The sequence below is a fragment of the Labrus bergylta genome, chromosome 16, assembly GCF_963930695.1.
Source record: "Labrus bergylta chromosome 16, fLabBer1.1, whole genome shotgun sequence".
Taxonomy (NCBI): domain Eukaryota; kingdom Metazoa; phylum Chordata; class Actinopteri; order Labriformes; family Labridae; genus Labrus; species Labrus bergylta.
Genome location: NC_089210.1, coordinates 22,451,221 through 22,464,823, shown reverse-complemented (window position 1 = coordinate 22,464,823; position 13,603 = coordinate 22,451,221). Strand labels below are relative to the sequence as shown.

The 13,603-nt window shown below is 41.9% G+C and overlaps 1 protein-coding gene across 1 annotated transcript in view; it reads left to right on the top strand.

The window, feature by feature from the left end:
* coro7 (coronin 7) overlaps positions 1–13,603 on the top strand; it is a 110,984-nt gene that overhangs the window by 40,175 nt on the left and 57,206 nt on the right. The window lies entirely within an intron of this gene.

The following is a 13,603-nucleotide window of genomic DNA, read 5'->3' as shown; positions in this document are numbered from 1 at the left end:
TTTCTTGCTGTTTTTGCAAACGTTTTTCTTTCCTTTCTATCCTTGAGACTTAACCTGGGATTTGAACGATTTGCTAAAAGATTGAAGTTTATTCTTGTCCTTCCCTCTTTTGAGTTTAGCTTCTGACGCGTCCGCACCTTCAACCTACTAGAGTGTTGATTGGTCAGACAGTTGTAAAGAGTTTAATAAAAAATTGAATAAATCTTCTGTTCTGCACTTTACTGTTTTGTTTTTTTATTGGGGTACAAGTTGTTTGTAATGCTGAGTTCAGCAGTGCCTGACCTACAACAAACACCTTCATATTTATAATTTTTCAGCCTCATTATGGCTTTTTTTTCCTTGTTTAGAAACTACAAAGATCCAAATGCAAAAGTAACTCTTAGAATAAACTCTAACCTTTATTCTAATGTGCATATATCAATAACAAGGTGAAGCATTGCTGCCCAAGAAACACAGAAGCAGCCTGTTATCCTTGTTTCTCTAGTACCTGGCTCTTAAACACAAAGTCATTGTTTCCAAATCCTTACAGATAATCATGATCGCCAACACTAAGGCCAAAGATAATCTGGTAGTATGTCAGCCAATGGGTTTTACCATTTGTAAATGATCTGTATAACATCAGCACAGCATGCATCTCCATCTGGTTCTATAGCAAATCCAGCCAAGCTTTCCTTCTGAGCAGACTTTTCCTATTGTTTAATAGAGAGTGCATCCAAAGTAGATCATCTGTTCATACTATTCTCTTTTATGATCACGTTTCCTTGATAGAAAAAAAACGGTGATCCTGGACCGGTGTATGAGGAAGAGACTCTGAAAAACAGAAAGACGTTTTTTATCGAACAGAGGCTCCCTGATTGGTCGGTGGCAGGTGGGCCACATGTGCTCCTGGCTGATGTCACTTCCCATGTGGGCCCTATTTGTCTGCCCACACTGTGGAAACATGTCAGCGCCAGTGAGGCAGGAGTAATATGCCACGGTTAGTTTAATAGGAAAAGTGCTGAGGCATGCCGCTGCTTACTGTCTGTATATGTGAATCTGAACTGTATATGGACAACAAAGAGGGAGAAAAAAAAAGGCATGGAAAGGACTGCAAAGCCTTTCAGATTTCTGTCGTCTCTATGGAAATAATATTACAACAAAAGCTGCTCTGCACCTGCATGGCCCCCTTGTTTTTTTGTGCCGAAGATTGTGTGTGTGTCAAGTGCACTCGGTCTAAGCAGATTAAAAAAAACTCATCAAAATGTAATTGGTGGGAGAGTTGAGGGGGGCGATGGTGGCCAGGAAATAATTCTCCCATTGTGCAGAGCCAGTTAGAGAAAGAGAGGAGAAGAAAAGGTGGAGGACCCTAAGGGGAAACACCAGTTGGTCTTTAGTCTGTGTGCTCTTAAAAAAAAAAAAAAAACCTCTATGGACTTTCCTGCTCAAACGTAAACTGAATGTCCTCTTTCTGAAGCTGGCTTACATTATTTCACCCAGGTCAATTAGTCACTCTGCTATTGTATGGGAGCTTTGTGATAGGCTGGAGGGGGCAGGGCACTGAGATGTTGGGGACAAGCAGGAGGTAGAGTCTTGTAAGAATTTGGAGTGTCAGTCCTCTTTTGTGTCTTTGCCATATTTTGGTCTATACTTGCTTTGCTCGTGACACAAACATGATAAGGAAACAGATGTTATCATATTATAAGATCTAGAGAAACTGTTTTAAAGTGAGTCTAAGACATGCAAATTATACTTTAAGACTAATTTAGTATATGAATTTGCATTTTCAAATGAGCAGCTGTTTAATTGGGATTTAAGTGAGAAAATAAGCCTTCAAGTAGGGTTGCTGCAAACCACTAGTGCAGTCAAGTAGACCCACATGGATGATTGTGAAAGGGTGGTTTGCTGTGGTGTGCTGTCTCCCATAAAGTCTTTGGATTTTCTCACCCCATAGTTCCAAATTCGAAAGTCTTCTAAAAAGTTGTTCATGTCCTGGTCCATTAGCAAGCGGCCATAGGGGCACTCTTCCAATACACTTAGCATGCCTTGTGTGTGTGTGTGAATGTATATATGTGTGTGAGTGTGTGAGTGTGTGTGTGCTGAGGTTACAGGTGTCTCTCACACAGCTGGCTAACATTGAGCTGGAGGGGCTGCATTCCTACCAGCAAGCTGGATAGGACAGTTCTCACACACATATATGCATACATGCCACGCTGTCGTACCCCTGTGCATGCCTGGACAGATCTGCCATTTCTTTTTCCTTTTTCAGTACAGGCAGACCATTGCCAAACAGTATTCATCATCACTCTGCAGGATTTGACAGGTGGAGTGACACAAGCTTAATCATCCATGTCTGTCTTTAGCCATGCGTTCACAGCCACATTTGATACCTTAGAAAGATAGTACTCTTTAAAACAAACAGAATGGATTCCACGTTTTTCTGTTTCTTTGTTTTCATCTTTACTTCACTTGCTCCTTGTTTAGCTCCATTTATAGCCGTCACTAAAGCCTGAGTGTGGCAATCGATCACACTGTTTTTGTCTCTGAATATTTCTGTCTACCAGCTCTCTGATTGTACTTTCTGTTTTCCTGGAACTACCAGGAACTACAAACTGAAAAGTAGACATTGTAAAGCTGATGTGCATGTTTACAGTATCCTGCTGTTTTTTTCCTTTCCAGTTGGGTTTCTTTATAAGCCAGCTGTGTGGACTGGGTCATTGAGTGAGGGTGAAAGAGCAACTCCAACACAAAGCACCTTAGACAAACATGTTTGACCAAAAGACCAGTCTTTATAAAGAGAGAGGCCTGGTTACAGGAAAACATTTAAAGGACCACTTGTTCCTTAGGGCCAGAAGGACAAAGCTGGGAAGCTGCTGCGTCTTTCACGCTGACCTGCCTGGGTGGTGTTTGGGGAGTGGGTGGGGGGGGGGGACCTTTCATTAGCACTGGACTGAAAAAACACAGACTTGATGGACGATTGGCGATAGAAATTCATACACACACTTGCACTGGTGAGGTGGCCCGTATTGTTCTTAACTGTTCTCCACACATCCTGGCCATCATGGGCCATCCACGGTCCACTGCTGCTGTGAAGCTGTGGGGACTCACAGCTGTGAGCTGGCCGGCTGTGTGCCGTCTCCACGCTCAGCTTCGAGCTAGCTACTGTGCAAACTAACACACACGCATAAACACATACAGCGAGTTCAGCCAGTCATGACGTCCAAACTTTTTTGCACATCCAACAGCAGTCTTTTGTCAATAAACGTCTTTACACTGTGAAGTGAGAGGTGAACATCTGACCTCATTCAACCTTCTGGCCTTCAGGAAAGACTCTGTTGAGTGTCTGCTAGAGGATGAGACCGTGTCTCTGCTGTGTCTCTGCAGGGTTTCATTTTATTACTTTTAGCTTTCTCTTGTCTCAAAATGTATAGTCACTAATTAAGATTTGTCTGTCGTCATCATATCATGACATTTGTTCCTTACTTGTTGCTTTTAGAGTCGGACAAAAGACTAAATCTGCAGGATATTTCCATATAGGCCAAGGTGACATTTTGTGCTTTTTTTTCATTCTGCCAAGCTGTGTAAGTGGAAAGATTTTCCATAAAATATATATAAACATCACCGGAGTGAAGTTCTGGCGTGGACTTTGTTGTTGTTTGGCGTTTTGAAATAGTGTCCTGGGTGCTGTGTAAGGTTAGCAAGTGCCAAAAACTTGCAGTTTATCTTGATATCTATCTCTGTTTTTCTGCGGTTGTCAGGTGATGTTAATCAGGTGATGTAGGATATGGAAAATTAAAAAGCCTGCGCTGCATTGTTCAATGCTGGCCGCCACTTTTCTGAGCTCTCTTTGGCTTCTAGGCCTCCGCACCACTGGTGCCAGACACATGACTGAAAACTATGAATAGGTCAAACATTTAGAATTGTTATGAAAGGCTTTGCCAAAAGGTGGTGAGGCAGAGTGGGATATCCTGGCACAACTTCAACAACTACCAAGGTGCATGAAGAGTGAAAGGCTTAAAGAGGTATTAAAAGCTTGTAGTATGAAGATCAACTCTATTAACAAACTAGACCGACACGTTTCGGCTTGTGGCCTTTATCATGGTGCCTGGTGAAGGCCACAAGCCGAAACGCGTCGGATTAAGATGTTATTAAAGTTGATTTTCATACTGCAAGTGTTGACAGAATTTTTTGACCTTCAAAAGCTCACAGCCCTCGGGACAAATGAGACATTCATTTTACAGAATTTTGAATGCCTACACAGTTTTAGGCAGTCTCCTAAAGGCATTTCAAGTATGAAGCTCATAATAGGAGTCATGGAGATGAGTAGAGAAGTGTATACTTGGCTTAACGCTACATAAAGTAGGCGTTCATGACCAATAGGTTTTGATGAGTTACAAAATTGTTAAACTGCCTACACCTTTCGTTGTTGGTTTCAGACAAAAGACTGTTAAAAAAAAAACAACTCTGATTTAAGTATACCTGTAAATAAACATTCAATCTGGAGTCTCTGTTAAGTGTAATGTATACTCCACTAGAATGCTTCTGACAAAAATGTCCAGTATGTCCTAAACCCCTCCTTTCCCTGGTCTTGCAATTCTATACCTACTCAAGCTTTGCTCTTATACAAAGGTCTTCTCTTCCTCTCTCTGTGTTTGACCACAATCAAGACAAGCATTTAAGCAAGGAAACTGGAGTTGAACACCACTGCATGCCAAGTATTTGCCGGAAAGAACCCCGGCTACTATCTCCAAACCTAAAATCCACAGTGATTGTAGAAAGCCCTACGAAAATAGATGGAAATGATGGGATGCTCAGAGAGCCAGAAAGAGACAGACCAATGAAGACGGGGACAGAATAAAAACGGACAGAAGGAGAGAGTAGGAAAATATGTGTTGGCTGCCGAGATAGAGCTGGCACCACAAATTCTGCTCCTGACCTTTTTAGTGGGTTTGTTTAAATTATATCCCTTACGAGGGGAAAAATGTGGTGGTTGAACTGCAGAGACCCCCCCTCTACACCCACCCTTCCTTCTCTTCATCGCTGTCTGCTGTCGTTAATTATTTTTCAGGAGTGCTCCATCCATCTTTTAGTCCCCTCTCTCGCTTCAAGCCTCCATCTTTCTCTTTCTTTCGATAGTCATTTCTCTTTGTTTTGTTAAGTTGTTTCCCTTTTTGTTCACATCCTGATAACTCTAGTCTTACTTTGTCCATTCATCACCTCTGCCTCCTCCATCCCAAACCTCTTACTTTTATGTCTTTATATCAGCCTCCCTCCCCTCTCAAACTTCCCCACAGTTATGCTATTTTTCGCTGTGCATGGAGGATACATTTAGCTTGTGGTTGCTTGGGAAGTGATGGCTACGTTACAGGGGAGGGGGGGAGGAGGGGGGGGTCTGGTGAATCGCTACCTTCTCTAAGCCACAGATGGCTCCATGAGGGCTGATGCAGACTTTCCACTGGGGTGAACCCATCGACTTGGGGTGCCCACTGGGGTGCTCAGCCGCCGTGCGCACACGCCTAGGCCACAGGCCGGGCTGGCAGGCACCCACACAGGCACGCGGCGTCAGCCTGCCCAGCGGGTGTCCCTGTTTATGTTTGTCTTGTGTGGTGGTGAGGCTCTCACTGTGCTGTAGTGACCATAGCACCACCCAACCCGGCACGCCACCCTCTCTCTCTCGTTCTCCAAGAAATGCCCTCTCCGACCCTGGACAGTTGTGGGCTGTAAGTGGCTTTTGGCGTCCGTCGCTGCATCTGGACTGGACAGATGTCTGCTGTGGTTGAGCTCAGGCCGTACTTAAAGGGCCATACTGGTGGTTTGCATGTTTTAGCTCATGAAATACAGATTGTGTATACTTAAAATTACTGCCTATCATTTACAAAGGCATACCATAAATCATTTGGTCGCTTGATCAGTCCAGCATGAAACTGGACTTGAATAGACTTGAAACTTGCATCAGATAGTTGATCCTCTGCTGTGACCATTTTGTACCCTTCCTTGTTATATACAAGATACATCCTCGATCATTTGAAATGCAGCTAAAAAAGAGGTTCTGGCTCATTTCTAATTACGACTTTAAAAAGTTTAAGCATCAGGCCTTTTGAAGGTGGTAACCAAAAAAACATACTCATTCGTTTTTTGGTGGGGGAGATTGATATCCATATAAATTGGCTTGCAACAGTGTGGACTTCAGATTTAAAAAGGACGTCTGAGTGCCTTTGTCTCTGTTTAGCCCCCGCTGGTCAGGATATGTAAACCAGCTCCCTAATTACCAGACAACAGCCTGTAAAAAATTAGCCTTATCCTGGTCTGCTACTCATTCAAGAGCTCTATACTAATCAGCTTCCAGCCACTTGTGACTGTCCAGACCCTCCCTACGGACAGGATTAGCAGATCAACATGTTGTATGTTTGAGTGTAATGACCCCCTTCCAAACACACCCCTCCCTCAGAGTGTTGTCAGGAACAAACAGGTGTTTGTTGAGCGGAAGGTAATGATCCATTCCTCTAGAGTTAGAGTTCACATGCAGGGTTCAGAGGTCAGGCGGCCTCAGCCCTGTGGCAGCAGGATGTTTGAGACGGCCATTATGATCTGCCAGTGAACACTCGAGTTTGGCCTGACGTGGGTTCGGAGGAAATGGAATTAGTGTGACTAATCTGGATTACTTATGTTAGGACAGCACACAACGTTAACACTGGGTATGGAACAAAATATTGATATGGCAATATATCATTGTCCTGACTCGTGTGGTAGGATTATTGAACCACAGGTGCCAAATATCCATATTTTAATAAAAGATCTGTGGTGCTCCAAACTGATTTCCCTGCCCATTGGTTTCCCTGCCAGTTTAAATCACTGAATACAAGTTTAATGACTGAAGAAGAAGTTGACAGCAATAAAAAAAAGAAGAAGAGGAGGACAGTGGAATAATATTGGACAGTGGTGAAAAGAAGTTAAAAGACAAAGCGTAATAAGAGGTGAAACTGACACCAAATTGCAGTGAATATATGAACCCATTACCTTTTAAGGGGCATTTTCTTTGGTTAATCAGATCAGTGTGATTTATCATATTATGGTTGTCTTAAAATAAATCAGTTATCACAGAATCGCTTTTTAATGATATTATGGTTATTGTGGGCCGCATGTGGTTTGTTATCATACTGTGTCGTATCGTACCACAGTTTATTGTAAACACATCTACTAACTGCTGACTCCCTCACATCATCCCTGCTAACATTTTTCTGAAAGTTTTCCATGAAAACAGCGCATATAAGCCCACATACCTTAGTTGTACCATTGAATCCATCCAAACACTTGAGGAGGGATTTAAGGCATGTAGGCAATGTATGTAAATCATTCTGTCCACACAGAGACACCAAGAGCCCCGACTGTGATGAAAAGGATTACAGGCACCTAATCCGTGCCTGTCGCCACCCTCCTCACACCCCACACACACACACACACACACACACACACACACACACACACACACAGTGCTCTAATGGTGTAGAAATATTTTAAATCCAATCTTTATAATATATCTGAGACTTTAGTGTACACCTGTGTCAAACTTTTTTTTTAACTTTATATCCAAACTCTGTGTTATACCTCCTGTATTTAAATAGGTGTTGATAGAATTTTCCTTTTTCTTCTCACCTCTCCATACCCATAATATGCCCACCCACGTTACAGCATAGCTGAGCTAAGGTTTGAGATAACACAGGAGCTCCCGCTACAAACAATGTGGAATCTGCAGATGTGTATACACAGCAGAGCAATGATGCAAGTGGAGTTTGAAAGTTAGCGCAGGATGTGTACACAGCAGCGTTTGATGAATGTCTGCTTGCGTCTAAGGGAGGGGGGGGATTTATCGGAGTGCTTGACCCCAGAGGCCTCGGCCGTACTGCATGCAGTCAGTGTGCTTTAAGTTATGGATATTATGCTTCTGCTTTTTTGTTTACACTGCAGGGTTTTTATCTGAAATGTTGCTGTGAGTTTTGTGAAATGAGAAATGGAAGTATGAAAAGAAGTCTGGAGGGCGAGAGGGAGAGGACAGAGTAGATCTTAAGTTTCCATGTCTTAACAATCCAATTGTTTTTACCGAATTAGTTGAATCCCGTTAAATGAAGAATATGTCACTCTCACGTAAGATCCTTTTGTGACATAAGTTTGTTGAGCAAAAAGGATTATTTGGGTCGTTAATTTGTTCCAGTTTATCTCAAATATCGCTCAGGCTCGAATCAGGATCCGTTCCAACACATGCTGCTGATGCCTCATATGGCTCTTTTTTAAGTGTTTGGAGGATCATTGCTTAAAAACTGTATTTCCAGTTGCAGTTTAACAGAATTTTGTTTCAATTTGTTCAATGTTTAGCAATAGGAGACATTTCACAACAGCTGGAAGCTGCAATACTCTCGTCAGCATATCACACACACAAACATAGATCCCTTGGATTAACCATTGAAAATTTTGTGTTGCTGACCTTGAGAGATGAATCAAAGTGTGAGTATTATTGTTTATAATCAGTTCCCTCCCCACCCTCTATTGTGCATGCATGTGGGACCCCTTATGGTGACTCTTCGTCTATGTGTCCAGTCATCGGAGGTTAAGGATGGTGTCTGTTCTTTTTCAATAGAGCAGAAACCATTCATCAACAGAGATGCTTTGAAGTGATTATTCTGGATTACTTTCAACACTTTTTATTACAGAGACAGCAGGTTTTCATTAGTTATCTGCAGAGACTGTCATATCAGTTTAGTTTGTTTTGTACCGTAACACCTGCATTTAATCATCTCTGCTTCAACGCTGAGCCTGTACAAAAACATGCTACACAACACTTCTAATATAGGTCTGAGAAAATAATAAAGTATGAACAGAATAACAAAGAATCATTTTTTTTTAGCAAACCCAGAATCGATGACAGCTGGCCGTTACTGTCACTTGTCTTGTTTTCCTGTTTCTTTTGTCTGGAGACAGTTTTGGTTGGAAGTGTTGAGGTTTTTTGTGTCAAATCTTAACTCTTGGTGACAATCACTGGAATTCAGCGCTGTTGAAAAATGGAACCTTCTGCTTGTGTCTGGTGTCTCTAACCACTAGCTGCAGGAACAGCTGCTCAGGCCTTCATCACCTTTCATCACAGCTGGTTTCAGACAAAGGTCGTGTGAGGTAAGCAACCTCGCTCAAGTCCTCCAGACCTCTGCCACTCATCCCGATGAATAGTTACTGCAGAATTTGATCTTTTGTTTGGCCTTTATTAACTGTCTTAGCTGGTGACCTTAAGGTAATCTAGTGTAATAGCTGTATTCTTTTCACTAATGAATGACACATTTGAAACAGTTCTAACCAACTCCAGCTCGGAAAAAAGTACAGGCCAAGAAACGGTGTCTTCCAGCCAGTAAAATCAGAGAGGGCTTTAAGGCACTCTTCCATTTGTTGACTCTTCAATAACTGGATCTGATTAGCTTATACGATAGCTACACGCTTGAGCTGTGAGCTTCATCTGCCTTTCTTCTGCAGCTTATTGGAATTTTACAATCTCCTCTGGCATGCTTGAATTTGGAACAGTTTAAACCAAAATATGAAAGTATGTTTCCCCCTCTTGCACTCTTTTTACCCTTCTTGAGTGACCTCCTCTTGGTCTTCTATCTCCTCTTTTCTCCTTCGTAAATGCCATATTACTCCTTTGGTGATGTTTTTCTGAATGAGTGAAATTCCCCCACCCACTTTCCCTTTGAAATAGGATGCACACTTGGGATTCTTCACAGAGGTGACAGGAGGTTTTTTTTTTATGTGCTCTTAATTTAAACTGGGGCCTTTTTGGTGATTGCACACATACACACAAGCACACACACTATCTCCCTACATCTCCACGACTGTCCACCTTTGTTCCTTTCATCAGTGAATCACAATCAGAAAGACGGAGAGGCTTTTCTGTGCGTGCACCCTGCCTCACCTCAGCCGAGATAACATCCCTCGACCTCCCTCTTCCCTCAGATTTCATCATCGCTCAACAAATCTAATTTCTAATTCTTTTCATCCTCTCTTTATCTCAAAACTTTGCTTTAATCAGCACTATATCTGGTTTCCCTTGAACTTGGGAAGAAGCAACTAATACTTCTATAAAGCATTAGATCAGCCGTGGCTATTTTGGGACACAAATTCATAGTCTTGTCTTCCAAAATGACATTAAGCTCTACATTTAAGAACATGATATATTATGAAATTGTCACCTAAGGAAAAGTGGGAGGATTAGTCCCTCCACTGAATGTAATGTTTAACAGAAGTCTTTCCCTATACTGCACTTAGGTTTGGTATTTCTAACTTTCCAAATGTGTAGCAAAATTTGATGATGCTTGTGTCAAATTTGAAAAAAATAATTCCTACTTTTGAGTTCATCCTGTACTCAGGGATAGCCACCACTAGAGGTGAAGGGATACGTGGTAAAAGGATCATGAACTGAAAGAAACACATTTTGTGACTAAAAATAGTCCTTTTACTGTCCTTTTATTTCTCGAACTAAAACAGTTCTAAAGTAGTAGTAATTTTTTTTTTTTTTTTTTTAAACCTTGACACTTACTTTTCTATCCCACGTGTGTGTTTCAGTTATTTTTGGGCCTTTTTGCCTTTATTAGATCAAGTCAACTTGGAGGAGACCCAGGTCCTGCTTTTTCAAACCCACAGCCGCTGCATGAGACGAGGACCACAGCCTCCGCACATTGGGCGCACGGCGTAACCGCTATCGGCGCTCCACCTACCCCACGTGTTTTAAATGAGAAAGACTGCAGTCTTCCTCAGGCAACGGCCAGCTAGGTGATGAATGAAAACGTACCTGTGTATCACATGGAGCTGATCCAAAAAATAAATTGATATCTGCTAAAGGTGAAGCCTCGGAAACAGAAATATAGCCCCCCTTGAGAAGACAGGTCTTCAGCCATTGCCTATATTTTAAAGGTTTAAAACTCGTCATAATTACACACGTATAACCCTTATTGCCATAACCACGTAATCCTATTATGCTTAGCGTACTCGCCAGCTAGCGTTGTCCATTTCCATTATTAAACGACAATAAGTAGTTGGTCTTCGTTTTCTACAGAGAGAGGAAACATTAACTCAAGAGGACACAAATGACAAGCCTTGGATGGAAGAAAATATCTGCACTGGGAAAATCATCCCGCCATTTGTTTTTATATCTAATAGTCTACCAGACAGCACATGAAATGAACTGCATGTGTGCCTTCTCATATAAGCTGCCAAGAACTAACCCATGTCAAATCCTTACTTCAGCTTTCTTTCTCTCTCACTTCTCGTCTTTCCCCTCGTTTATTTTGGTCGGAGAAGCATCTGGGCCATCTGCTGGCACATAGTGGCAGCTCTATGGTAAGAGAGGAGCCAGTGGCACACCACCCATCATCTGTTATTAGTTCTTCAGAGAGATTTAGAGGGAGAGGAGGAGGGATGTGGGGCAGGCGAGCTGGAGTTAGTACAGTAGGGAAACAAGCGGGCGGCCAAAAACTGGAGCCAGAGGACCAGGTTCCAAAAACAAAGTGGTAGTCTGTTTTCTATACTCAGCTCTTCTTTTCCTTCTCCACTCTTTTACGCGGCTGCTGCTGCAAAGCCTTTATTAAAAACTCTAGGTGCTGGTCGATTGCTGAATGAAGCAGCTTAACAACAAAAGCTCCAGAGAAAAAACTATGATTTGTGTTTTCTGTGGAATTAATTCGATGCCCCCGAGCGGCCGCCGAGTGTTGGCTGAGTTCAGAGAGATGGTTCGAGGTTACTGAGAGGTCAGCTGTACTGGGTGGGTAGTAATGCTATTTGGATAGTGCAAAACAGAGCAGTGGAAAGGTGACAGAAAACCCCTATTTGAATAAAAGATTGAGAATTGCAGAGGGAAAAACAAACACTACATGCAGCCAGATGACCCAATCCTTCAACACATTGTCCTTGGCTGCCTCAACACAGCCCTGAAATTGGAAACAAATTAGAAACAAAAATATAAAGTGTGAGGGAAACAGAGACAAGGAGAGAAAGAAGGGAGTGGAATAGGGGAGAAAACATTTACGCAAAAAAGTAATTCCATGTGGAATTTTCTTGCTTGATAATTGTCGAAAGGTCCCTTGAAAGTACAATAGAGGCCTTTGAGCAGCACGGACTGAGTGTGAGCGTCAAAGTTGGCTCGTGTCCAGGAACCAGGTTTTCTTTTAAAGCCAAGGGGATGAAGAGAGTGACTGTTTTATGGAAGGAAAGGAGAGAAACAGACACACATGGGTGCACACACATTCTACCTCTCTTTTTCTTATCCCTGCACATGAACATTTGCAGATGCCTGGCTTGAGAGATGCACAGAAACTTGCATGCATTCTTCAGCTGCAGGCATTATTCTTATCTGACATCATCTTTGTATCCTGTCCGTCCTTTTACCTGGAGTTCCTCTAGTATACACACGGTAGCAATTAAGCCCCATCCATTTTACTCTGCGTGTTTCCTTTCTTCATGTAAGTGAATGAGAGGATAAACTTCTACAACATACCGGCATAAATTCAGCACATATGGAGGTTCAAAATGTGTGGAAGGAAAAAGAAGTTAAAGCCTATTGACCTTCAGGGGGTGCATTCTTTTCACTGGGAAGTCTACTCTCTCTCTGTCTCTCTCTGTCTCTCTCAGTAAATTGATATAACAAGGCCTGCATGACAGGAGTGGTGCTGTTTTATGTGTTTGATTTGTTCAGCTCCCAGCTATGGGCCAGTATATTTGTGTTTTTGTTGGTAGGAGTGGGCGTGTGTGCGTGCATTCTCCATCATTCCCCTACCAGCATCCTACCTATAAACACATGGGTGGGCAGCTTATTTATTGTGTGGGTTTGCAAACAATGCTCACCTATTAGGCTTGGACTAGTGAGTCATTCAGAAGGGTTAAAATTCCCTTCCAACCAGTACATGAGTGTTTTCAATCATGATCTTTATATCCACTTTGCCTCCAGCTCACTGCTGGTGAGGAAGAATTCCAAGACCTCAGAAAACACACATTTAATGGACTTGTATAAACTTTTTTGGGTGGTGGTGTGGCGTCGAATGTAGGGAAGATAATATAATATTTTTGTACAACATTCACACGTTTTTACAAGAAAATACAAAAACTATTTGATAAATTTGAATGAAGTTTTGTTTAGACGTGTGTTTCCCTTGGATAATGAAGACAAATGATTCAAATTATGCTCCACTTATCCCCTAGCACCACAATGTGTGTGGTTTAAAACTGTTAGAAGATGTGTCCATGATGTTTTCTATGCATATTGAAATCCTCGACGGGACACATTTTAATCATATTGGTTATTCTCTGAGCTTCTTTTGGCTCCAATATCGGCAAAAATACCTATTAATGCTACTTTTAGCCTTAGATGTAGTTTATTTTTATGTCTTCATTAAATGTTTGCATGCTTAAAAGATAAGATAGTGAATATAGGAAATGTTTTTATTTAATTTCAGCATGTTAGCAATGCTGCTATTTTAAGCTTTTTCCAATGATTATATCATCACCTGTTCCTTTGTTCCTTTCTTTTTTCTTTCTTGGAACACCCCCCGTGATCTCTCAACTCCCCTTGTTGAAAAGAGAGGGAAGTAAACGACAATCA